Source organism: Dipodomys merriami, unplaced genomic scaffold, assembly GCF_024711535.1.
Source record: "Dipodomys merriami isolate MVZ:Mamm:240054 unplaced genomic scaffold, mDipMer1.0.p SCAF_34, whole genome shotgun sequence".
Classification (NCBI taxonomy): Eukaryota; Metazoa; Chordata; class Mammalia; order Rodentia; family Heteromyidae; genus Dipodomys; species Dipodomys merriami.
In genome coordinates this window covers 7,979,845-8,006,763 of record NW_027204937.1, presented here as the reverse complement: position 1 = coordinate 8,006,763, position 26,919 = coordinate 7,979,845, and the positions used below count along the sequence as shown (strand labels likewise).

At 43.9% G+C, this 26,919-nt stretch overlaps 1 protein-coding gene across 5 annotated transcripts in view; it reads right to left on the bottom strand.

Annotated features, from left to right (window-relative positions):
- Tut4 (terminal uridylyl transferase 4) overlaps positions 1-18,642 on the bottom strand; it is a 114,009-nt gene extending 95,367 nt beyond the window's left edge. For 4 of the 5 annotated variants that reach the window (XM_069987217.1, XM_069987218.1, XM_069987219.1 and 1 more), the window contains exons 1-2: positions 18,585-18,641; positions 18,107-18,266 (exon numbers count right to left, since the gene is read on the bottom strand). The gene's annotated coding sequence lies outside the window, so the exon portion shown is untranslated. Of the gene's footprint in view, positions 1-18,106; positions 18,267-18,584 lie in introns of all 5 variants that reach the window. The other variant, XM_069987216.1, reaches the window with a different exon arrangement.
- Between the last annotated feature and the right edge of the window lie 8,277 nt (positions 18,643-26,919).

The window sequence follows — 26,919 nt, the reverse complement described above, 5'->3', positions numbered from 1 at the left end:
ATGTGCTATAAAGAAACACATAGAAATCCAAACTTAAGATCTTACCCATATGGATCTCCTACTAAATAGTACCTATATATACCCCAACCTACTTCAAACTCTGCTCTCTAAATACGAAAGCAATGCAAATAAGTTTATCCCACTTCTGAAGTATACAGAAGTTCAAAATCAATGTATCAAGTACTGGTTATAACCCACGGAAGGTACATGTTCAAAGAGGAAACCCTAATATAAACATGGGCTTTGAGTAGAAACATTTCAACACAGATTTAGTGATTATTGTAATAAATGTACTATTCTACAGCCATGCATAGTGGCTTATACAAGTAATCCCAGTTACCCATGGGGTGGGAAGTGAACATCAGTAAGTTTGCATTCCAAGAACAGCCTGAACAAAAAAATCAGCAAGCCTTCAGGCTAGGAACATGGTTTAGTGGCATGCATGAAACCTGGGTTTGATTCCTCAGTACCACATGAACAGAACAAGCTAGAAGTGGTGCTGTTGTCCCAGGTGGCAGAGTGCTAGCCCTGACCAAAGGAAGCCCCAGGACTCGACCAAAAATAAATAAAATTAGCAAGACTTCATCTAAACCAACAAACAGGGCGATAGATCATGCCTGCAATTCCAGCTACTGAAAGCCATAGAAAAAATAATCACAGTTCAAGGCTGGCCCAAGCAAACATAGGCCCGCTCTGAAAAAATAAGTAAAGCAGTGAAGTACCAGAGGCTCACACTTGCAATCCTAGCTAATCAGCAGGCTAAGATCTGAGGATTGCTAGGGTTGAAGTCATCCCAGGCAGGAGAATCCATAAGAAATAAACAAATAAGAAACACAGGAAACAAAAAAAAGAAACAAGAATGAACATTTTTAGAGAAACTATTAGTATTTTTAAGAGATTATAACCATGAATCAGAAAATCAGAGTGTTGAATTCAAAGGACAAAAGAGACAGAAAAAGGAAGAAAAGTTCTAATAGATAATGGATATGAACAAAATGTGTTCATAGAAAATTCTGAGTGATGGGGCTGGAAATATGGCTTAGTGGTTGCCTACCATGCATGAAGCCTTGAGTTGGATTCCTCGGTGCCACATAAAAAGAAAAGGCCAACCTTGAGCAAAAGAAGCTTAGAAACAGTGCCCAGGCTTTGAGTTCAAGCTCCAGGACTAGCAAAAAAGAAAAAGATAAAGATAAAAAGAAAGACTGGGGGGCTGGAAAGGTGGCTCAGTGGTAGAGCACTTGCCTTGCATGCCTGAGGCCCTGGGTTCGATTCCTCAGCACCACATAAGCAAAAAAGAAAAACCCGGAAGTGGTGCTGTGGCTCAAGTGGTAGAGCGCTAGCCTTGAACTGAAGAGCTGAGGACAGCACCCAGGCCCAGAGTTCAGGCCCCACCAACGAACCCCCCCCAAAAAAGAAAGAAAAAAAAAAAGGAAGACTGGGGGGAGAGGGGGAGGAAGGGAAAGGGAAAGGGAAAGAGAAAGGGAAAAGGAAAGGGAAAAGGAAAAGGAAAGGGAAAGGGAAGGGAAAAGGGAAAGGGAAGGAAAGGGAAGGAAAGGGAAAAGGGAAAGGGGAAGGGAAGGGAAGGGAAGGGAAGGAGGGAAAGGGAAAGAGAAAGGGAAAAGGAAAAGGAAAGGAAAAAAGAAGAAAATTCTGAGTGGTATTTCAGGACCACTCAATAACATATATAGGCAGGGTATGGTGGCTCACACCTGTAATCCTAGCTACTCAGGAGGCTGAGATCTGAGGATCACAGTTCAAAGCCAGCCCAGGCAGGAAAGGCCGTGAGACTTTACCTCCAATCAAACCACTCAGAAAACTGGAAGTGGTTCTGTGGCTCACGTGGTAGAGTGCTCGCCTTGAGCTGAAGAGCTGAGGGACAGCGCCCAGGCCCAGAGTTCAAGCCCCACAGCCAACAAAAAATAAAATAAAATAACATATATAATGTGAGCTAAATTTATATTTTGGCAGCAGAAACCATACATTTCTAAGCAGAAGTGTGGCACAGTTTCTGTTTTTGGAGTGACTTCTAAAGAAAAAGAAAAGAATAGAAAGAAAAAGATGAGTCATTAAATAATAGTAATTAGCAATAATACTGAAAAGCTTCTAAAAGGTTATTTGGGAGCTGGGCACTGATGGCTCATGCCTATCATCCTATCTACTCTAAAGGCTGAGATCTTGGGCTGGGAATGTGGCTTAGTGGTAGAGTGCTTGCCTAGGATGCACGAAGCCCTGTGTTCAATTCCCCAGTACTACATGAACAGAAAAAGTCAAAAGTGGCACTATGGCTCAAGGGGTAGACTGTTTGTCTTGAGCAAAAGCAGCTCAGGGATAGTACCTGGGCCCTAAGTTCAAGCCCCAGGACTAGCCAAAAAAAAAAAAAAAAAGAGGCTGATTGAAGTTCAAAGGAAGCAGGGACAAAAAAGTCTGTGAGACATCTGTCTTCATCTTTTTAAGATATTCTTTATTTTTATTTATTTATCTATTTTGCCAGTCCTGGCGATTGAACTCAGGGCCTGGGTACTGTTCCTGAACTTCTTTTGCTGAAGGCAAGCACTCTACTAATGAGCTACATTACCAGCCCCTATCTTTAATTTTTGAAAAGCAAAAAAAAAAAAAAAAGCCAAAGATGGAGCTGTGGCTCAAGTGGTAGAGTTCTAGCCTTGAGCACAAAGAAGTTCAGGGACAATACCCAGGCCTTGAATCCAAGCCCCATAACCATCACAAGAGAAAGAAAGAAAAGAAAGAAAAGAAAGAAAAGAAAGTAAAGGAAGGAAGGAAGGAAGGAAGGAAAGAAGGAAGGAAGGAAGGAAGGGAGGGAGAGAGGGAGGGAGGGAGGGAGGGAGGGAGGGAGGGAGGGAGGGAGGGAAGGAGGGAAGGAGGGAGGGAAAAAGGGAGGGAAAAAGGGAGGGAAAAAGGGAGGGAAAAAGGGAGGGAGAGAGGGAAGGAAGGGGGAGGGGGGAGAGAGGGAGGGAAGGAAAAAGAACTGAATCTTTCACATTCTTTTTTGGTCAGTTGTGGGGCTTGAATTCAGGGCCAGGGCACTATCCCTGAGTTTTTAGGCTCAGGGTTAACACTCTAACATTTTGAGTCATAGTACCACTTCCAGACTTTTAGTGGCTAAATGGAGAAAAGACTTTCCTGCCCAGTCTGGCTTTAGTCCTATCTCAGCCTCTTGAGTGGCTAGAATTATAGGCATGAGCCACCAGTACCAGGCTTAGATTCTTCAATATACAAAAAAGCACTGTGAAACTAAGAGTCATGGAATTTGCAACTTATTTGATTAAATGAGCCTCTTCTTCCCAGCACCAATCAGTTTCTCAAAAAGCTTTAACTCAACACTCAAAAAGAAAAGCAAAGATGGGGCTGAGAAGGTGGCTTAATGGTAGAGTGCTTGCTTTGCATGCATGAGGTCCTAGGTTCAATTCCTCAGCACCACATAAGCAGAAAAAGCCAGAAGTGGTGCTGTGGCTCAATTGGTGGAGCGCTAGCCTTGAGCTGAAGAGCTGAGGGACGGTGTCCAGGCCCAGAGTTCAGGCCCTATAACAAGAAAGAAAGAAAGAAAGAAAGAAAGAAAGAAAGAAAGAAAGAAAGAAAGAGGGAAAGAGGGAAAGAGGGAAAGAGGGAAAGAGGGAAAGAGGGAAAGAGGGAAAGAGGGAAAGAAAGAAAGGGAGAGAGGGAGGGAGGAAGGAAGGAAGGAAGGAAGGAAGGAAGGAAAAAAGGAAGGGTGGAGGGAGGGAAGGAAGGAAGGAAGAAAGAAAGAAAGGCAAAGATGGATAAGAGGGCTTAATCAAATAAGGGTTAAAACAGTACCAAATTTAAGGAATACAAGTAAACTGACTAGAAGATCAGCATTCTATGTTAAGTTCCTAACTAAACATATAAAACATCAATTCATTATTTATACAATTATACATATTTGCATTCATACTAGGTAGGAAATTTACACAATGAATTATTTCAGAGATAGATAGCAAATTATGCTAGTAGAGAAAGGAATAAAGCAAAAATAGATTACGAACACCAAGCTTGAGATAGATCACAGAACTAAAGAAACAAACAAGGAAAAAGTAGGTAATTTAGAAGATTTTGGTCAGTTTTTAACCACACAGTGGGTAAATCAAGATAGAGTTGACCTATCATTGAAATACAGAAACTAAGGAAAATTAGAATTAAAGTGTTAGGTAAATCTCTCAAGTCACACACCTAATAGCCCAATATTTTGTCAACTATTACAACTAAATACTAGGGAATGTAGAAATGACTTAAAAGATTTCCAAAATTGTGATGAGATGTAACTCAGTGACAAAGCATTTGCCTAGTAAGTGCAATGTCCTGGGTTCAATCCCCAGTACCAAAAGAGAAAAAAAAAAAGAAAAGAAAAGAAACTTTAAAAATGATTTCTGAAATTACTGGACACTGATGGCTCACTCCTGTAATCCTCTTCAGAAGGCTGAAATCTGAGGATCAAGGTTCAAAGCCAGCCAGGAAAAGAAAGTCTATGAGACTCTTACCTCCAATTAGCCACCAAAACACTGGAAGGAGAGCTCTGGCTCAAGTGATGGGGCACTAGCCTTGAGCAACAAAGCTCAAGGACAGCATCCAGGCCCTAGTTCAAGTGCCAGGACTGATACCAAAAAAAAAAAAAAAAAAAAAAACAATTTTTTTTAAGATTTTTTTTTTCTTTTGTCAGTTGTGGGCCTTTAACTCTGGGCCTGGGCACTGCCCCTGAGCTCTTCAGCCCAAGGCCAGCACTCTACCACTTGAGCCACAGGGCCCCTTTGGTTTTCTGGTGGCTAATTAGAGGTAAGAGTCTAGGGGACTTTCCTGCACAGGCTGGCTTTGAACTGCGATCCTCAGATCTCAGCCTCTTGAGTAGCTAGGATTATAGGCATGAGCCACCAGTACCTGGCTCAATCACTTTTTTTTTTTTTTTTGGGGGGGGGTCGGTCATGGGGCTTGAAGTCTGGGCCTGGGTGCTGTCCCTCAGCTTTTCAGCTCAAGGCAAGTACTCTACCACTTGAACCACACTTCTGGTTTTCTGGTGGTTAATTGAAGGTAGAGTCTCAGGGACTTTCCTGCACAGGCTGGCTTTGAACCGTGATCCTCTTATCTTAGCCCTCTGAGTAGCTAGGATTACAGGTGTGAGCCATCGGCACCAGGCTACTAAATCACTCTTAAAGAAAGCTGTGTAAGTTCTAAACATACACACATACAAATTGGCAGGCACAGTGGCATACACCTGTACTCCCAAATACTCCAGAGGCTAAGGCAAAAGGATACAAAGTTTGAGATTAGCTTGAACAACATAGCAAAACTCTGTGTCCTTGAAAGAAGAGGGAAAAAAAATATGTGATTACTAGAAACTCCCTACCAAATGTTAGGCAGAGTTCAATACACTCATAGAACAACAAACAAGTTCCAAAAAATCCTGGAAGCAGGGTGCTGGTGGTTCAAGCCTGTAATCCTAGCTACTTAAGAGGCTGAGATCTGAGGATCACAGTTCAAAGCCAGTCTGGGCCGGAAACTCCCTGAATCTCTTATCTCCAATTAGCCACCAAAAACCAGAAGTGGTGCTATGGCTCAAATGGTAGAGTGCTAGCCTTGAGCTGAAGGGCTCAGGGACAGTGCCCAGGCCCAGAATTCAAGCCCTACTACCGACCAAAACAAAAAAAGTCTCACAGACTTTCCTGCCGGGGTTGGTTTCAAACCATGATCCTCAAATCTCAGCCTTCTGAGTAGTTAGGATTACATGAACCACAGGCACCCAGCAATCAAATTTTTTTTTTTGGGGGGGGGGTCTGGTCCTGGGGCCTGAACTCTGGGACTGGGCGCTGTCCCTCAGCTCTTCAGCTCAAGGCCAACGCTCTACCACTTGAGCCACAGCACCACTTCCGGCTTTTTTTGCTTATGTGGTGTTGAGGAATCAAACCCAGGGCCTCAGGCATGCAAGGCAAGCGCTCTACCAATGAGCCACCTTCCCTGCCCCTCAAATTATTATTATTATTTTTTTTTTTTTTGTCGGTCATGGGGCTTGAACTCTGGGCCTGGGCGCTGTCCCTCAGCTCTTCAGCTCAAGGCGAGCGCCCTACCACTTGAGCTACAGCGCCACTTCCGGTTTTCTGGTGGTTTATTGGAGATAGGAGTCTCACGGTCTCTCCTGCCCGGGCTGGCTTTGAACCGCGATCCTCAGATCTCAGCCTCCTGAGTAGCTAGGATTACAGGCGTGAGCCACCAGCGCCCGGCTCCTCAAATTATTTTTTGAGAAGGGTGCCAAGGCCATTCAATGAGAGACAAAGGATAGTCTTTTCAATAAATGATGCTGGGAGTCAGGCACCACTGCCTCAAACCTATAATCCTAGCTACCAGGAGGCTGAGCTCTGAGGAGCTCAGTTCGAAGCCAGCCTAGGCAAGAAGTCCCTGAGACTCTTATCTCCACTAAAACTACCAAAAAAGCTGGAGGTGAAGCTGTAGCTCAAGTGGTAGAACCCTAACCTTAAGCAAAACAGCTCAGGGACAGTGCCTGAGACCTGGGTTCAAGCCCCAGGACAGACAGACGGACCGACGGATGGACGGGAAAGGAGGGAAAGAGGGAGGGAGGGGGGGGAAGGGAGGGGGGGAAGGGAGGGAGGGAGGGAGGGAATGAAGGGTAGAAGAAGGAAGCCCAATTCAACTGTGAGAAAAGGACTAGGATAAATACTTCTCAAAAAAAAAAAAAAAAAAGATAATACTGCCAAAGAGTTCATGGAAGTATTTTCAACAACACTAATCATTACAGAAACACAACTCAAAAGTATGAGACTACCACACAACCCTCAGGATAACTATTACTAAAATTAATTTTTTGAGGTCTGGGAATGTGGCTTAGTGATAACAGTGCTTGCCTAGCATGCAAAGCCCTGGGTTCCAGTCCTCAGTACCACATATACAGAAAAAGCTGGAAGTAGCACTGTGGCTCAATTGGTAGAGTGCTAGTCTTAAGCAAAAGAAGCTCAGGGACGGTGCCCAGGCCCTGAGTTCAAGCCCCAGGACTAGCAAAAAAAAAATGTATTAATAAAAATTAATTTTTTGGACAACAGAAAGTAACAAGTATTGGTTATATGTAGAAACTGAATTTCTTGTTGAAACTTGGAAAACTAAGGTATCTGTTTTTCATATACTTACCACACTCATCACAGAATATTTCTGATACCAACTATGGGAATTTCTCTCTAGTAGCATGTAGCAACCAATTCTGCTACATGGTGGTGGTATTTGCTAATTCAATCCAATTCCAATTATTTATCTAGTGACATCGTTGATAAGGTGGGAGCTTAATCAACAAGACTACCCCTCCCCCCACTTTGGATGCCAATTGCAAGCCCTCCAATAGTTTTCACCTAGCTCTCTGACCTACAGAAATATATCAGAGTATCTATAATTCCCCTTAAGATTTGGTTAATGTTGCTTGAGTGGCTCACAGAACCCAAGAAAAACAGTTATCAGTTTATTAAAAAGGATGGGGGGGCTGGAGGAATGGCTTAGATGGTAGAACACAAATGAGAGAAAATATAAGATACCCAGTTTTGAGTCCTGGTGTCAGGTAAAAAAAAAAGAGATACAGATGAACAGATACATAAGGGGAAAGAAGGGAAAATGGGAATGGAACTTCTGTGCTACATGAGTGTACCACCTTCCAGGAACCTCTCCACATATTCATCTACATGGCTCTCAGAATCCTGTGCATTGGTTCATTAGGGAGACTCCATTCTTCACTGCATAGGCCAGAAAAGTGCGTTTGGAAATCCAGCAAAGCCAGTCTGCTCAGATTCTTTAACATTCCTTCTTCTAAGGTATGGGACAAGATCCATTCTGGAATGGAGATGGTCTTATGACTTACTAACATGGGTAAATAAAACTTTTTTTTTTTTTTTGGTCAGTTGTGGGGCTTGAACTAGGCCTGGGAGCTGTCCCTCAGCTCTTCAACTCAAGGCAAGTACTCTACCAATTGAGCTATAGCACCACTTCTGGTTTTCTGGTAGTTTATTGGAGATAAGAGTCTCACCAGCAAGCTCCAGTGGCTCACGCCTGTAATCCTAGCTGCTCAGGAGGCTGAGATTTGAGGATCACGGTTCAAACCCAGCCCTGGCAGGAAAGTCTGTGAGACTCTTATCTCCAATAAACCACTAGAAAACCAGAAGTGGTGCTGTGGCTCAAAGCGGTAGAGCACTCACCTTGAGCTAAAGAGCTGAGTGATAGCCCCCAAACCCAGAATTCAAACCCCACAATCCAAAAAAAAAAAAAAGTCTCACAGCCTTTCCTGCCCAGACTGGCTTTGAACCATGATCCTCGGATCTCAGCCTCCTGAGTAGCTAGGATTACAGGCATGAGCCATCAGTGCCTAGCTTAAAACAATTTCTTTATGAACACTTCCAAGACAGAAAATGAGAGAAAAATCAAGTGTTTTTCTATGGCCTACCTGAGGAAAGAAAAGCTGTAGTTTTTATGACATGGCTTGAGGAAGAAATTATAAACCAAAATGAATATATTACAGTACCACATTTGTGTTGATGGGGATGTAAAAATGAGAAGACCATTGTAATATAGAGGAAAGACTGTGAGACTCCTATCTCCAATAAACCACCAGAAAACCGGAAGTGGTGCTGCAGCTCAAGTTGGAGAGCGCTCACCTTGAGCTGAAGAGCTGAGGGACAGCGCCCAGGCCAGAGTTCAAGCCTCATGACCGACCAAAAAAAAAAAAAAATTGACTGACATGGATGGCTATGACTTTAATTCTACTTAGGAGACTGAAATCTGAGGATTGTGATTCAAAGCGAACCTGGGCTAGAAAATCCATGAGACTCTCTTATGTCCAAAGCTGGAAATGGAGCTGTACTCAAGTGATACAGCCCTAGCCTGAGCAGAAAAAAAAGCTCAGAGACAATACCCAGATCAAGCCCCAAGACTGGCACCAAAAAAATAAAAAAAATATTACCAGGCACCAAAGGCTCATGCCTGTAATCCTAGTTTCTCAGGAAGCTAAGATCTGGTATATCAAGGTTCAGTGCCAGCCTGGGCAGAAAAGTACATGCAAACCCCCATCTTCAATTAACCAACAAAAAGCTGGGCTAGAGGTATGGCTCAAGTGGTAAAGAGCTAGCCATGAGCAAAAAAAAAAAAAGCAAGCATGAAGACCAAGTTCAAGCTTAAAAAAAAAGTATGTGTGTGTATGTATGTATGTGTATATGTGTGTGAGCATGAGATCACTATATATTATAGTGTGTGTTTTAAATGTCCCTAATAAAAGTACCATGTGTTAAAGGCTTAGTAGCATGAATGATACGTTTGGTATGTAGAGAAACTTGAAGAGAACGAGTCTCTTTTCTCCTTAACATCCAGGCCATGAATAAGTAGTTTTGCAACCAACGGCTGCCATGGTGGGCCCAAAAGCAACTGGGCCAATGGATTATTAAACTGAAATCTCCAAAATTGTGAACCAAAATAAAAATAAACCTTTCCACTTTCTATGTGATTTTTGGTACTTTTTTATAATAACAGAAACCTGAGTGCACTTTCACTCAAGGACTCATTTCCTTGAGTGCTAGTATGTCCAGACAACAAGGAAGAGTGGTTCAAGGAGGCTATGGTAGACTTTGGCCTCATCTAGATGAACTGATTTTTGAAGTTATAGGGTCATGGAAACTTCTATCAAGTTTTCATTCTTTTTTTTTTCTTTTTTTTTTTGGGGGGGGGGTCCGGTTGTGGCGCCTGAACTCTGGGCCTGGGCACTGTCCCTCAGCTCTTCAGCTCAAGGCTAGCACTCTATCACTTGAGCCACAGCGCCACTTCCAGCTTTTTTCTTTTGCTTATGTGGTGCTAGGAATCAAACCCAGGGCCTCAGGCATGCAAGGCAAGCGCTCTACCACTGAGCCACCTTCCCAGCCCTCTATCAAGTTTTCAAAGGAAAGCCTAGGAGGTCAGTCAGAATATGGCAAGGCTAGAAACAATTCGAGCAATACCTGAAAGGATTATACAGCTGTGACTTTGAAGCCAAAGGTACAATGGCAACCCCAACTTAAGAGATACTAGGAACATGGACTACCTGCCAAAGGAAGCTGCAGAAAACATGCAAAGCCAACACAACAGAATAACCACAGAAATAGACTGTTCACGCCCTAGAGGGGGAAAAAAAGACACAGAACCATGTTTTTCGGGGAGAGAGAGAAAAAAAGAAAGAGAAAGAGAGAGTATGTGTGTGTCTGTCCTGTTCCTGAGCTTTTTTTCTCCTCAAGGTAAGTTCTCAACCACTTGAGCCACAGCTTCATTTCCAGTTTTTCTGGTGACTGACAATAAAGAATCTCATGGCCAGGCGCTGGCCATGACAATCCTAGCTACTCAGGAGGCTGAGACCGGAGGATCACAGTTCAAAGCCAGTCCAGGCAGGAAAGTCCTCTTATCTCCAAAAAACTACTAGAAAGCTGGAAGTGGCGCTGTGGCTCAAGAGGTAGAGCACTCACCTTGAGCTGAAGAGCACAGGGACAGTGCCCAGGCCCAGAGTTCAAGCCCCATGACCCACAAAAAAACAAAAGTAATTTTATGGTAGGAAGGAAAATAATACATACCAGTAGCCATCAAAGCAATGTTTTCACATGTCACGTACATGTCATATACACACCATAGTATGTTCCATACTGAGAGAAGGAAAAGGAAAATACTGTGTCCATAGTACTATGAAAACAGTTTGACTCTGTGATCCTTTACAAGATGGACCCCAATAGCCTACATTTATACTAGACACATGATTGGCACTTAATGGATACTTAATAATGGATCAATTTTAGTAACCTCATTATTTACACTAACACATTGGCAAAATTTAACTACGTTTATTCTGTACAACTCATACTTTATGTGCTTGTAGACTCCTATTAAAGGCCTAGAGCCGGTGGTTCATGCCTGTAATCCTAACTACTCAGGAGGCTGAGATCTGAGCATCACGGTTCAAAGCCAGCCCAGGCAGGAAAGTCCATGAGATTCTTATCTCCAATAAACCACTTGAAAACCAGAAGTGGTGCTGTGGCTCAAGCGGTAGAACGCTTGCCTTGAGCTGAAGAGTGCAGGGAAAGCGCCCAAGCCCAGAGTTCAAGCCCCATGGCCAAAAAAAAAAAAAAAAAAGAATCCTATTCAACAACCTATGTGACTACAAAGAATTAACATCTTCTGCACATTACATTTTAACACCCTTATATGGTGTACCAGTAAAGAGCTCTAAATTTAGGCAACATGAGTTCAAATCCTGGATCTTCTACAAAAGGTAAATGTCTCCAATCATTATAAATCAAATACCAATTTAAGGGCTGGGAACGTGGCTTAGTGATAGGGTGCTTGCCGGACAATACATGAAGCCCTGGGGTTCGATTCCTCAGTACTAAATTAAAAACAGGAAAAGCTGGAAGTAATGCTGTGGCTGAAATGGAAAAGTGCTAGCCTTCAGCATAAAAAAAAAAAAAACTAACTTATAACTATCAGACTTGTATAACATACTTTTTTCTTTATATTCATGTATGTGTACATATTAATATATAAACAGAGACATTCCCTGCTGAGAATTAAATCCAAGGTTTTATTCATGCTAGGCAATGTTGTGTTACTAAACTATACCCCAACCCCTACCTATTTGAAAGTACAGGCTGTTTTGTATAGACTAGGACTTTGATCTTGTATATTGATGAACACTAAGCTCATCTGAATGCTGTTCTTTTTAGTTTTGCAGTACCCTAAACTATTGCATTCTAGTGCTAAATTACAGCTAGAGAGTTGGTGGCTCACGCTTGTAATCCTAACAACTCAAAGGGTGAGATCTGAGGATGGCAGTTCAAAGCCAGACAGGCAAGGAAGTTCCTGAGACTCTTTTTTTGGGGGGGGACGGGGTCCGGTCGTGGGGCCTGAACTCTGGGCCTGGGTGCTGTCCCTCAGCTATTCAGCTCAAGGCTAGCACTCTACCACTTGAGCCACAGCGCCACTTCCGGCTTTTTTCTTTTTGCTTATGTGGTGCTGAGGAATCGAACCCAGGGCCTCATGCATGTAAGGTAAGCACTCTACCACTGAGCCACCCTCCCAGCCCCCCTGAGACTCTTATCTCCAATTAAGCATGAAAAAAGCTGGGAGTGAGTGGGGCTGTGACTCAAGTAGTAGAGTGCTAGCCTTGAGCAAAGAAAGCTCAAGGACAACATGCAGACGCCTGAGTTCAAGCCCCAAGACCGGAACAAAAAATTAAAATTAAAAATTAAGATTAAGATTTACAAAATTTGCTGGGAACCACTGGCTCACTCCTGTAATCCTAGCTACTCAGGAGGCTGAGATCTGAGAATCACAGTTCAAAGCCAGCTCAGGCAGAAAAGTTCATGAGACAAGAGTCTCCAATAAACCACCAGAAAGCGGGAAGTAGCACTGTAGCTCAAGTGGTAGAGTGCTAGCCTTGAGCTGAATTGCTGAGGGACAATGCCCAGGCCCAGAGTTCAAGCCCCAGGACAGACAAAAAAAAAAAAAAAAAATTTACAAAACTTTTAGAAAACAGCCAACTAATCCAAAGTAACAGTAAAAAAAAACAACTTATTGACAGGTCATAACAAGGTGATTCTCTTAAAGATATTTTTTATCTCAAAAAGACTCTCCTAAGAAATTTTAAAAGTGTTAGACAATTAGATTTGGATCACAAGATCTTTACCCACCCACCCCCAAAAAAAGCCAGAAAACTGGAAGTGGCACTGTGGCTCAAGTGGTAGAGTGCTACTGTGAGCTGAAGAGCTCAGAGATAGCGCCCAGGCCCAGAGTTTATGCCCCATGACGAACCAAAAAAAAAAAGGCTTAATTAACCATTAAAGATGGGCAGGATCTATGGTGAGAAAGTCAAGGAAAAAAATACCAGGCTAGAAGTCAGAAAACAGTTCTAATCACTGACCAAACATTATGTCACATGACCGTCTCAGGTAAAGGCTAAAAATTCAAGAGGCTATCTATCTAAAGTACAAATGGAGGGGTTGGATGTGTAGCTCCAGTTGTAGAGCACCAGTCAATTAGTGAAAGCAAGGGTTAGATGTGTTCAATTCCCAGACTCAGACCAAAAAAAAAAAAAAGAAACAAAGAAAATAAATAACAAATGGAAATGTGATAAGGTGATTTGGTAAATAAATGAGCAACATTAAAAGCAGTTTCCAGGGGCTGGGAAGGAGGCTCAGTGGTAGAATGGTTGCCTTGCATGCATGAGGCCCTGGTTTGGATTCCTCAGCACCACATAAACAGAAAAAGCCGGAAGTAGTGCTATGGCTCAAGTGGTAGAGTACTAGCCTTGAGCTGAAGAGCTGAGGGACAGCACCCAGGCCCAAAGTTCAGGCTGAAGAAAGAAAATAAAAGCAGCTTCTACTTCTACAATTTTTTGTTTTGTCTTGTTTTTTGTCGGTTTTCTGAGTGATTTACTGGAGGTAAGAGTCTCATGGCCTTTCCTGCCTGGGCTGGCTTTGAACTGTGATCCTCAGATCTCAGCCTTCTGAGTAGCTAGGATTATAGGCATGAGCCACTGGCGCCCGGGCTTCCACTTACACAATTTTGAGAAAATATATGATATATATGAAAAGCAACATGAGAAAGAGGATCCTGGATCTGCTTTGAAATCTAACTTCATAAGGTTCAACAAATACTTACCCCCTATGGGTCATGGATTCATCATCTATAAGTATTTACATGGAGCTTTTACAATGAACAAGTGAAAAAAGTACATAAACATGTTTAGTACAACTGCTTGGAATAGAACAGGTACTCTAGGAAGTGGAGGTGTAGCTCAAGCGGCAAAGCGCCAGCCTCAAGGGGGAAGGGGGAAGGCAAGCCAAGAATGCTCAAGAACCACCTAAGTTCAAGCCCCAGTACTGGCACACACCAAGAAAAGTCACAAAACAGGTATTTGTAATAGTTTTCTTCTCTCTTATCCTCCAACACGGGATAATTACAGACATAAAATGAGAAAATTTGGTATGAAAATAAACTATAAGGCATTATACACATTAAATCTTTCCTTAAACAGGAAACTTAGCTGTTTAATCTTTACATTTATGTGTCTTTTTCTTTGGAGGGGGACATTATGCTGGTGTGTGTGTGTGCTGGGAAACTCTTGGGGACATTATGCTGGGGTGTGTGTGTGTGTGTGTGTGTGTGTGTGTGTGTGTGTGTGTGTGTGTGTGTGTGTGTGTGTGTGTGTGTGTGTGTGTGTGTGTGTGTGTGTGTGTGTGTGTGTGTGTGTGTGTGTGTGTGTGTGTGTGTGTGTGTGTGTGTGTCCTGGGCTTGAACTCTGGGCTTGGGCCCTGTCCCTTAGCTTTTGGTGTGTGTGTGTGTGTGTGTGTGTGTGTGTGTGTGTGTGTGTGTGTGTGTGTGTGTGTGTGTGTGTGTGTGTGTGTGTGTGTGTGTGTGTGTGTGTGTGTGTGTGTGTGTGTGTGTGTGTGTGTGTGTGTGTGTGTGTGTGTGTGTGTGTGTCCTGGGCTTGAACTCTGGGCTTGGGCCCTGTCCCTTAGCTTTTCAGCTCAAGGCGAGCACTCTACCACTTCAGCCACAGTACCACTTCCGGTTTTCTAGTGGTTTACTGGAGATAAGAGTCTCACGGACTTTTCTGTCCAGGCTGGCTTTGAACCGCAATCTTCAGACCTCAGCCTCCTGAGTAGCTAGGATTACAGGTGTGAGCCATCAGCTCCAAATTATGCAATTTTCTGAGATTCTAGAACTAAAACTATTTAGTCACATGTAATTTTAATTCTTCTAAGATTCATTTTTAAAAATCCACATCCTGCTTTGAACTAGCGTCATTTTCTCTTTTTTTTCTCTTTTAGAATATACTTCTATCTGCAGCAATGACTCTAACTTAATTTTATAACATTTTTATAAATTTAAACATTTGTGATATATTTTATTTATTATTTTTATTTTTTATTTTTTGTCAGTCGTGGAGCTTGAACTCTGGGTTTGGGCACTGTTCCTGTGCTCTTCAGCTCAAGGCGAGCGCTCTACCACTTGAGCCACAGCACCACTTCCTGTGATATATTTTAGAAAGTTAATACTTCGCCTTAGATTGTTTTATCAAAATGGTCCTTTTCAGAGGTTGCTGGTGGATCATGTCTTTAATCCTAGCTATTCTGGAGGCTTCTTTTTTTTTGGGGGGGGGGTCCTGTCTTGGGGCCTGAACTCTGGGCCTGGGCACTGTCCCTCAGCTCTTCAGCTCAAGGCTAGCGCTCTACCCCTTGAGCCACAGTACCATGTCCGGCTTTTTTCTTTTTGCTTATGTGGTGCTGAGGAATGGAACCCAGGGCCTCGTGCATGCAAGGCAAGTGTTCTACCACTGAGCCACCTTCCCAGCCCACGGAGGCTAAGATATGAGCATCACTTGCCCAAGAAGGAAGTCTGTGAGACTCTTATCTCCAATTAACCACCAAAAACCCAGAAGTGGAACTGTAGCTGAAGTAGTAGAACACTAATCTTGAGCATCAAAGCTCAGGGTCAGCACCCAGGCCCTGAGTTCAAGCCTCAAGATCTGCACCAAACAAACAGACCAAAAAAAAAAAAAAAAAAGTCCTTTTCTTTTTAAAGATAAACAAAATCTGCTAGCATTAGCATTTACAGGTAACTCTTGGCTCACTCTTAAAAAAAAAAAAAAAAAAAAAAGCTTTTTTTTTTTTTTTTGTCTTTTCTTTTTGGTACTGGAGAGCACTTTGCCACTAAGCTACATCCCAGTCCTACAGGTAAATCATGGACATTTTGTTTTTCTGAAACAAAAAACTTTCCAATCAATAAATTCAAAATACATTTTTCTACCCACAGATCTTTGACATGGCATTCTAAAAAGAACAAAACACAGTTAATGATATTTACTATATATATGTATATGCATATGTCAAAGGTAACTGAGGTTTAAAAAAATTCTTCAATTGCTCTTATTAAAGTGAATCTACTGGGTTGGGAATGTGGCTTAGTGGTAGAGTGCTTGCCTAGCATGCATGAAGCACTGGGTTCCATTCCTAAGTACCACATAAACAGGCCGAAAGTGGTACTGGCTCAAGTGGTACAGTGCAAGCCTTGAGCAAAAAAAGCAGCTCAATGGGTGCCCAAGCCCTGAGTTCAAGCCCCAGGACTGGCCAAAAAAAGAAAAGAAAAAGTGAATCTACTTTGAGAATAAAAATCCTCTTTAGTTTTTTTTCTAAAGCAGAAATATTTGTAATTACAAGTATAAATTTTAATTTTCAAGTCTAAAATTAAAATGTTAACGCTGAACTATTCTAGATATATTAAACAAACACAAAAGAAATCCTAGGTCTTATTTAGGATTTACAAAGCTGAACTAATGTGCATGTTACTGTAGTCTGTGTTACTTTCAGCCCTGAAAGCTGAAACTCTTAAATGTTTTTTTCTATACTCAGATGTTTGCTGGATTTAAAACATTAAATATCATTAACTTTTACTCCACTTCAGGATTATTTCACAGAAGCTTGATTTTTTTCATTTGCCACACTAGCCAAATGAAAAACTGCAAAGAGCAGAGAAATTTATCAAAGAATTTAAGTAACTGTATTTTGTCATTTTTAAAGCATAAAGCATAAAATTCTAATCTTCCCCGAAGTATATGGCTTTTAGAAGTACTCTATAATTTGCTTATAAAAACATGGGAGGTAGTAGAGTTGACACTAGTAAGTTCATTATTTAAGTACAGTTTTCTAAATTAAACACATTTAATTTCACAAGTTTACAGCAGTAAATTTCTAAGGCAACATATATGCGTTCTGAGTAAAGAAAATTTCAGCACATAAACACACACAACACATACAAAGTATTTTTCATTAAACCATTCCATAATTCAACACCTGAGTGACACTTTCCCTAAATTTTCGGATCCAGTTGAGATTATCCATTTTTTTAATTTAAGAATAGAAATAAGATATGTTCTGTTTCACCAAATGTGATAAACATTTCCCTATCACAAGATAAGGGGAAGAGAATGTTTAGAAATAAAAAGTAATCTGATCTGCTCGAGCTAATTACTAAATGCATACCAACAATAAACAATTCGAAATGCATCTCTGGGCACATTTTGGGAAATCCCAAAAGGGAGAATGTTAAATGTATATGGTACTTTTTAATCAGAAGTAGATCAAAATGAAGACACTTGACATGCCGAAACAGCCCACACAAGGTAAAATAAAACTCATTTAAGATTTGATATTCTTTTTAGCAAACGTTTACCCAGTGCCGTTAAAATAACAGCAATTCATCCCATTCAAGTATGACTAGAAACCCCGCTGATGTGCTCCTTTTAGGTAAACACCCCATTCTTTTGTAATCCAGATACCGTGAGGATCAGAAGCCTCGTGCGGAGGCGTGCAACACCCTCGGGAAGTACTGTCTGTTTACAAATACGAACCTCACAGCTACCCACGTCAAAAGCGCGCATTGCCACCCATCCGACGGGGGGGGGGGGTGAGGTACACCCAAAAGGCGGGCGAGCAAGAAAAGAAACCCATGGACACCTCTGCATTCCCCCTCCAAGGGCGGCTGGGGGAACGTAATGCATTGTGTGTGTGTGTGTGTGTGTGTGTTTATATACATTACACACACTTCCCTGTCGAAGCAAAGGGTCAAAGAAAAGGCATCCAGGCAGGGATCGCACTAGACTCGAGAGAACGCTTCAAGCCAATCCCGTTAACTCAAAATTCGCCTAGCCCGTCTAACAACAGGTTTCGACGAGGGGCCGGGAAGCCCCAGGCTCTTCTTCCAGGAGTTCGGCCCCCAACGAGCCCCAAATGCTCTCCTCTCCTCAGGCCGCCCAGGCCGCCGTCCCCACCGCTCTCCCCTCTCAGCCTCCTCCCGCCCCCCCCCCACCCCACCCCGGACGCCCGAATCCCGCTCCAGCCAAGAAAGAAGTGTCAGGCCCCGAGGGAGCGGCCGAGGGGCGCTCTCGCCCGGCCGCGACACCTGCGGGGCGCAGCACCTGAGGAGAGCGAGCCGGGGCGGCCCGGCCTTCCCGAGCACACCCCCTCGGCACCCCGCGCGGCGCGGCGCGGCGCGGAGCAGAACGGCGAGGCGGCCCGGGCCTCCGTACCTGCGAGGCCCGCGAGCTACAGGCGCGCGCGGCGCCTCCTCATCTCAGTGGCTCTCGCTCCCCCTCCGCCTCCCGCTGCCGTCGCCGTCGCCGTCGTCGCCGCTGGAGGCCGGGACACGAAGAGCTCAGGACTCCACCGCCATGTCCGCCGCGCCGCGAACTGCATTGTGGGGGGGAAGGGATGGGGAGAGGGAGGAGGAGGGAGAGGGAGAGAAAGAGGAGGACCCGCTGAGGGGAGGGGGCCGAGCGAGAGCGGCAGGGGCGGAGAGGAGCGGGGAAGGGCGAGGGGGGGGAGGGGGCTCCGAAGCCGGGAAAGGGGTCCCGGCCCCCTGCGGGTAGGCGACGGCTCCGAGAGCCCCGGAGCCGAGACTCTCGCTGAAAAGGTTCGGGGACGCCAGTCCTCTCCCTCCGTTCTAGCCTGCGCCCCCCTCCCCCGCCCCCGGCACCCGTTAAACCGAGGTGGGGGAGGGGTAATCACCCGCGGGGAGGGGCTACGCTCCCGGGCTCGTGGTGGCGGTGGGGAAACAAAGGGGAGGGGGCGGCGACGGGAGGACGGCTCCCTCTCCCCCGCGCTGCGGGAGGGAAGCGCGCGCGGGCGCGCGGCCGCCGGGCGGCTCGCGAGGGAAGGGGGCGGGGCCTGTAGCGGAGGACTCGGGTCGGAGTCACCCAGGCTGGCGGAAAGCGGAGGGACGCGGGGGCCCCCGCCCCCGGGAGGGGGTCGCGAGGTCCTGCAGCCTGCCCCGGCGCCTCGGCTCAACGCTGGGCTGGCAGGGTTGAGGGAGGCTCTCCTGGCGGGAAAAGGAGCCCGAAAGCCGCCTGGGCGCCTCACTTCCCAAACACCAACCACCGGCCTTGCGTGTGCATTCCCCCACCCCCACCCCCCGGCCTGGCACTGCCCGTCCGCCTTTCACCGAGGACCCCGGCTTCCCAGCAGACGCGGGAAGCTAGCGGGCGGACGTCCCTCCGCCCCCGCCCCGCAGGTCAGCCCCCGCACGGTGCCTACCATTGCGGGGAGCCTTTTTCCCTGTAAAAGGCAGACAATTCAGGAACTGAAGAACGCGGGGAGAGCAGATGATCACCCGTGGGCCCCCTTCCACTTGCTGCTTTATTTTATTTTTTGGTCGGCTGTAGGGCTTGAACTCTGGGGCCTGGGCAGTATCTATTTCCTTCGAGGATGGCACTCTACCGCTTTGAGCCATCGCGCCACCTCCGATTTTCCAGTGGTCAATTGGAAATGAGTCTCATGGATTTTCCTGCCCGGCCTGGCTTTGAACTGCCATCTTCAGATCTCAACCTCCTGAGTAGTAGGATTACAGGCATGAGCCTGAAAAGACAATGGTGTTTGGGGTTTGTTGTTGTTGTTTGTTTTTTAAGGCCCCAGCCTCTTGCGATTCTTCAAGCAATCTCTGACCTCAGAGCTGGGGAGGGGGGATGGGGGGAGACCACACAGCTGTGATCCTTGAGTTGGATTTATGCTAGGCGGGAAAAGTTTGTAACAGCTGTGGACATGGGGGGTGAAGGGAAGATGCTAAATCCTAAGTGTTCACCAGATAATAGCTCATAAAAATTTCTTGTACCTTGCCCATGTAATTGTAACCCCTTTGTACGGTATTTTCATAATTAAAAAAAAAAATTTCTTGGGCTCAGTGGTAGAGTGCTTGCCTTGCATGCATGAGGCCCTGGGTCCGATTCCTCAGCACCACATAAGCAGAAAAAAAAAAAGCTGGAAGTGGTGCTGTGGCTCAGGTGGTAGAGTGCTAGCCTTGAGCTGAAGAGCTGAGGGACAGCACCCAGGCCCAGAGTTCAGGCCCCATCACCCGACACCCCCCCCCCAACAAAAATTTCTTTTCACTCAGAAGCTGCAACTGAGGTTACAGAAGGACCATCCTTTTTGTGTAGTTCATCTACTCCACATTATACCCCAGAACTGAATACCTCTTTATGTCCTTCTGAATCTCAAGAGCTAATTAGCTTGGGAGAAGGAACGGGGAATTGCCCATTAACCATGAGGCTTAGGACTTCACATATTTCTCCATCTAGTATTCAGAATAATCTTATGATACAGATACTATTGGAGCATAGCTCGCACTTGTAGGTATGAGGCCCTGAGTTCAACTGTCCAGGTCCTACTCCCCGCCCCCTTCCTGAAAAAAATACAGATAGGTCAATACTATTGCTCCCATTTACAGATTAAAAAAAACAACTAGGGCTCTGAGAATTAGTGTATTTTCTCCCTAAGTGACACTACAAGGCCCAATTATACAAAAGAGGAATGCTGGATATCAAGTCAAAAAAGCACTTTCTGGTTTGGATGACTTGTGGTAAAAACCCTGTGAGTTTCCTCATCTAAAAACAGAAAGTTCAATACATTGCTGTTTTAGAGACAAAATATATAAGCAACACAGCAAGAACCAAAAGTGAAAAAAATCACTGACCTGCAATCCCAGTACTCAGGAGGCTTGTGGAGGCAAGAGTACTACAAGTTGGAGGCCAACCTAGACTACATAAGGAATTCCAGGTCAGCCTGAGCTACATAACAAGACTGCTTCAAAAATCCAAGGACTAAGGAGGTAGATGAGTGGTAGGACAATTGCCACCTGTGCACAATGCTCTGGGCTCAATCCCCAGGTGTACAAAAGAGATCAGTGTGTCCTTGGACCGAGTTCACTTAAACATTTCCCGATTGCTTAATATGAGCATGCATTGAATTCAGTGCCTAGGGATATAAAGACGAACCATTGAGAAATTAAGGTGGTTGTACTACACTATAATAAAAGCAACCAGTCATGTGAGCAGAGAATTGAGCAAGTAGGAGTTCCAAATGGATGAGGATTCAATGGAAGAGATAGACCTTCAAAGCTTACCTGTTATATGCCAAACATGTTTGTGATTCAGAGAACATTTAGTCTGGCTGGTTCAAAAGATGAGTCTGGAAAAGAAAGCTGGAGCCAGACAGTCTCAATGCCTCCCTGCCAGAAAACAGTCTCCTGCCACTTTTCCTATTTCTCAAGACTAAAAGCTTGACTAAAAGCTCAGCTTTTAGTACCTCTATTACATTTTTCTGATCACTGACCACCCACAATCTCTCTCTCTCACACACACACACACACACACACACACACACACACACACACACACTCACTCTACTGGATATAATCCCTGCAATCTCTGAATTCCAGCATATTACTTTTACCAGTCTGGCCCCAATAGATTATAAACTAAAGCACATACTTACATTTTCTTCCTTTGATATCTACATATTTGTTGAGTTAAAAATTTTGACAACTGTAATCTTGTTTATCCTTCACGTATCATGTCATGGTTCTAGTTAAGCTTCCTATTTAGTCTTCTAGATTGAAAATTCGGGGAACTCATTTTCATTCCAAAGGCAAAAATTACTTGTAACAAAAATCTTATTTCAGCAGGGCGCTGGTGGCTCACGCCTGTACTCCTAGCTACTCAGGATGCTGAGATCTGAGGAGAAGTGGTGGTGTAGCTCAAGTGGTAGAGCGCTTCCCTTGAGCTGAAGACCTAAGGGATAGCGCCCAAGCCCAAAGTTCAAGCTCCACGACCGACCAAAAAAAAATTCACCAGGAACCGGTGACTCATGCACTCATGCTTGTAATCCTAGCTACTCAGGAGGCTGAGATCTGAGGCCACAGATCAATATTTATATAATTCTCTTTATAGGTGTAGAACTATATTATTCAGCTTTCTGTTACTATAATGAAATACTTGAAGAACTTATTTATAAAGAAGTTTAGGCTTTGGGGATAGCTCAGTAGTCAGGCACCCTAACATAGACCAGGCCCTGGGTTCAGTCTAATAAATACATACATACAGCAGCTGGGCACTGGTGGTCCATACCTGTAATCCGAGCTGCTCAGGAGGTTGAGATCTGAGAATCAAGGTTTAAGGCCAGCCCAAGCAGATAAGTCCTTGAGATTCAAAAGAGTTTTTTGGGTTTTTTTGTCGGTTGTGGAGCCTGAACACTAGGCCTGGATGCTGTCCCTCAGCTCTTCAGCTCAAAGCTAGCACTCTACCACAGCGCCACTTCTGGCTTTTTCTGTTTATGTGGTGGTGAGGAATTGAACCCAGGGTCTCATGCATGCAAAGCAATCACTCTACCATTGAGCCACCCAGCCCTCCAATTAACCACCAGGAAACTGAAATGGAGAGGTGGTTCAAAGTGGTAGAGCACTAGCCTTAACCAAAAAAAATTGCTTACAGACAGCTCTCAGGCTCCAAGTTCATGTCCCAAGACAAACAAACAAACAAAAAATACATACATATATACTTAGCTCAAAGTTTTTCAGGTTCAGAGTTCATGATCTGTAGGAACAAGTGCACTGTTCTGGCCTCTAGTGGGAGTGACAGAGTCTCATCCTGGCAGGATGGTAAGTAGGAGCAAATGGTCATAACTCCAACCTGGAAGCAAATAACTGAGTGGGGCCAGGCTTTAAACATCCCTCAGCAGAGAACTATCTTAGTCACCTCTAAGGGGTAGGCCCTTCAGGGACCTAATAATCTTCCTGTATCTCCCACCTCTTAAAGGCTCTACTTGCTCCCAGAACACCTCTCAGAAAAAGAGCTTACTACCTGGACCAAATGAACTAAATCCTGATCATAGTAAAAACAAACAAAAAACTAGGCTGGGAAGGTGGCTCAGTGGTAGAGCGCTTGCCTTGCATGCCTGAGGCCCTGGGTTCAATTCCTCAGCACCACATAAGCAAAAAGAAAAAAGCCAGAAGTGGCGCTGTGGCTCAAGTTGTAGAGTGCTAGCCTTGAGCTGAAGAGCTGAGGGACAGCGTCCAGGCCTAGAGTTCAGGCCCCATGACCGGACCTAAAAACAAAACAACAACAACAACAACAACAACAAAAAACTAATAAAACTGAATGAAGAGGCAACTTGATAAGTAATATAAAAAAAGAAATTGATAAATTGATTCAAACTAAGTTGCTGCTGTTGACCCTAAAGGGTCATGTATGCCATTACAAAAAGCAAAGCAACCTTTGGGGCTGGGAAGGTGGCTCAGTGGTAGAGTGCTTGCCTTGCATACATGAAGCCTTAGGTTCGATACCTCAGCACCACATAAGCAGAAAAAGTCGGAAGTGGTGCTGTGGCTCAAGTGGTAGAGCTCTGGCCTTGAGCTGAAGAGCAGAGGGACAGCACCCAGGCCCATGACTGACAAAAAAGAAAAAAGAAAAAGCAACTTTTGTACTTTAGTACCAGGGAACCAGTGAATATTTTTAAGCATGGGAAAGATCTGATCAGATTTTTTCATAACTTCATTTTTTCCCTTTATACTTGATTTCTTCAAGGAAAGAACTACAGATCCTGTCTGATGGTCATCTCCAGTCAAAAAGAGGACATTAGCCCCATGGTGTGTCTTCACCTTTTTTTTCTAGCACATAACATACTACATCACCCTAACATACACACTCAGAGCCAGAAAATGCTTGATGACACTACATGTATAAAAAAGTATAACTTTTTTTCTGGTCAGTATACCTGAACTTTTTTGCTCGAGGCTAGTGCTCTACTAAGTTGAGCCACAGTGCCACTTCTTGTTTTCTGGGGGTTAATTGGAGATAAGAGTTTCATAGACTTTCCTACCCAGGCTGACTCTGAACTGTGATCCTCAGATCTCAGCCTCCTGAGTAGCTAGGATAACAGGCATGAGCCACAAGCACCTGGCTAACAGAATATACCTGTGAAGTTTAGAAGTTTTGTGATTTTTTTTTTTACAAGACCATGTCAATACCAGCATGTGCAAAGCCCTGGGTTCAATCCCAACACAGGAAAGAGAAATTCCTAAGATATGTATGTTCACCTCAAAGATAAGAGTAAAGGATTTATTTCTGGCTTTTTGTATTTTTAAAATTTGACAAATGTTGGACAGGGTGGCTCAGGCCTGTAATTTTAGCAACTCAGGAGGCATAAATTGGGAAGATGTTGATTTAAGGTCACCCTGCAGCAAAAAAAGCAAGAATTTTTTTTTCTTTCTTTCTTTTTTCTTTTTTGTTGGTCATGGGGCCTGAACTCTGGGCCTGGGTGCTGTCCTTCAGCTCTTCAGCTCAAGGCTAGCACTCTACCACTTGAGCCACAGCACCACTTTCAACTTTTTCTGTTCATGTGGTGCTAAGGAATCGAACCCAGGGCCTCATGCATGTGAGGCAAGCACTCTACCGCTGAGCCAACTTCCCAGCCCAAAAGCAAAATTCTATATCAAACAATAGCTGGTCATAGTGGCACCCATTGCCATTTCAGCTATGAGGGAAGCATAAATAAGAGAATCATGATCCAGGCAAGAAAGAAAGAAAGAAAGAAAGAAAGAAAGAAAGAAAGAAAGAAAGAAAGAAAGAAAGAAAGAAAGAAAGAAAGAAAGAAAGAAAGAAAGAAAGAAAGAAGGAAAGGAAGGAAGGAAGGAAGGAAGGAAGGAAGGAAGGAGAGAAAGAGAAGGAAAGAAAGAAAAAAGGAAGGAAGGAAGGAAGGAAGGAAGAAAGAGAAAGAAAGAAAACCTTTAACAATAATAGAAACAGGACTGAGAAGCTGGCTCAATGTTAGAGTGCTTCCCTAGCATGCATGAAGCCCCAAGTTCAATTTTTTAGTACCACATAAACAGAAAAAAAAGCCTTAAGTGGTGCTGTGGCTCAAGTGGTAGAGCACTCGCCTTGAGCCAAAGAAACTCAGACAGTGCCTAGGCACTGAGTTTAAGCCCCATGACAGGCAAAAAAAAAAAAAAAAAAAAAAAGCAGCTGGAAGTGTGGGCTCAAGAGTAGAGTTCCTGCCTAGCAAGCATGAGCCCCTGTACCACTTAAATAAAAAACATAGCAAAAGGGGTTGGGCTAGCCAGTGGCTAGTGGCTCATGCTTGTAATCCCAGCGACTCAGGAAGCTGAGATATGAGGATTGCAGTTCAAAGGCAGCCCAGGCAGGAAAGTCCATGAGATTCTTATCTCTAACCACCAGAAACTGGAGTGGCTCTGTGATTCAAGTGGTAGAGCACTTGTCTTGAGCAGAACTGCTGAGGGACAGCACAAGGGCCAGAGTTCAAGCTCCACGACTGAAAAAAAAGTGTTGGACTTTGGGCTCCAGTGGTAGAGCCTGCTGCCTAGCAAGCACAAGGCCCTGAGTTTAAACCTCAGTATCACTCAGAAAAAGATAAGACATATTTCTAAAAAATCTTATTTCATAATGAACACTCAACAGCAAAACATATACTGTTCTTAAAATTGGGTTTCTTCTCATTTGGCCCCGTTGAATTTCATGTGCTTTTAGACTCACACCAGCACTTGTATGTACTTGCTACCCATTGATTCAACTTAATCTGTCCTGAGAATTCTATGTGTGGAATTTTAAACTACAGACACACCCATTAACTTACTTTTTTTTTTTTTTTTGTCATATGGCTTGAACTCTGGGCCTGAGCTCTGTCCCTCAGCTCTTCAGCTCACAGCTAGCACTCTACCACTTGAGCCACAGCATCACTTCTGGTTCTCTGGATTTAATTGGAGATAAGAGTCTCATAGACTTTCTTGGCTGGCTGGCTTTGAACCTTGATCCTTAGATATCAGCCTCCTGAGTAGGATTACAAGAGTGAGCCACGGTGCTGGGCTGAAGTACTTTTTTGTTTCTGAAAATGAATAAGAAGCTCTTAGAGTTACGAAGGAACTTAGAGTTCACACAGATATATCAAGAGTATATGTGTATGTGTATGTATTCATACATATATATGGCAGAAGATGATGCTATAAAGAGCACCACAGATACCATTTAGAAACAAAAAATAAATTTTAAAAAATGAGGCTCTATCCTATAGCTAATGGGCAATTTGAAACTGTTTATAAACATAAGAGATGATCAGACCTGTTTTCTACAGCAAAACTCACAGCTGGTCATTAAAATTATGTTCAAATATTTGTGGTTATGAAGAGCTCACTGCTTCCCAAATCTACTTTAAACCATAGAAGTTTTTCTCCATTTAGGTGAAAATGTCCCTTTGCAATGTCTATTTGTTGGCAGTTCCCGCCTCAATAGTAATACTAATCTTCTTTTTCTTCATATATAAAAGTGAGTGTGGCCGGGCGCTGGTGGCTCACGCCTGTAATCCTAGCTACTCAGGAGGCTGAGATCTGAGGATTGCGGTTCAAAGCCAGCCCGGGCAGGAAAGTCCATGAGACTCTTATCTCCAATAAACCACTAGAAAACTAGAAGTGGCACTGTGGCTCAAGCGGTAGAGCACTTGCCTTGAGCTGAAGAGCACAGGGACAGTGCCCAAGCCCAGAGTTCAAGCCCTACAACCAACAACAACAACAAAAAAAAGTGAGTGTGAATTAGACAAACAAGAAAGAAAGAGATTTAAGTGTATAATTAATTCTGACATAAGCTCCCTTTAAGATAGCTATTTTACCCCTCTCTGAATCTAACTTCTCTATTTTTCTGCTAAAACAAAAATGAGATCCAACTCCATTCTATCAATCTTCCCATGACCAATTCTAATTTGTTAGGACAATCTGTATTCTGATTCATCTTTGTGTCCTATAAATGCCATGCCCTCTGTCAAGACATAAACCCTTGCATGTATGGTCAAATGATCTTCAACAAGGAAGCCAAGCTCATGTACTAAGATAATCTTTTCAGAAATGCAACTGAAAAAAAAACTGTATAAACACATGTAAAAAGAATGAAGTTGGACACTGGACCTTAGACTATATACAAATATTAACTCAAGCTGGGTGCCAGTGGCTCCCACCTGGAATCCTAGCTATTCAGGAGGTTGAGATCTAAGGATTGTGGTTAAAAACCATCCT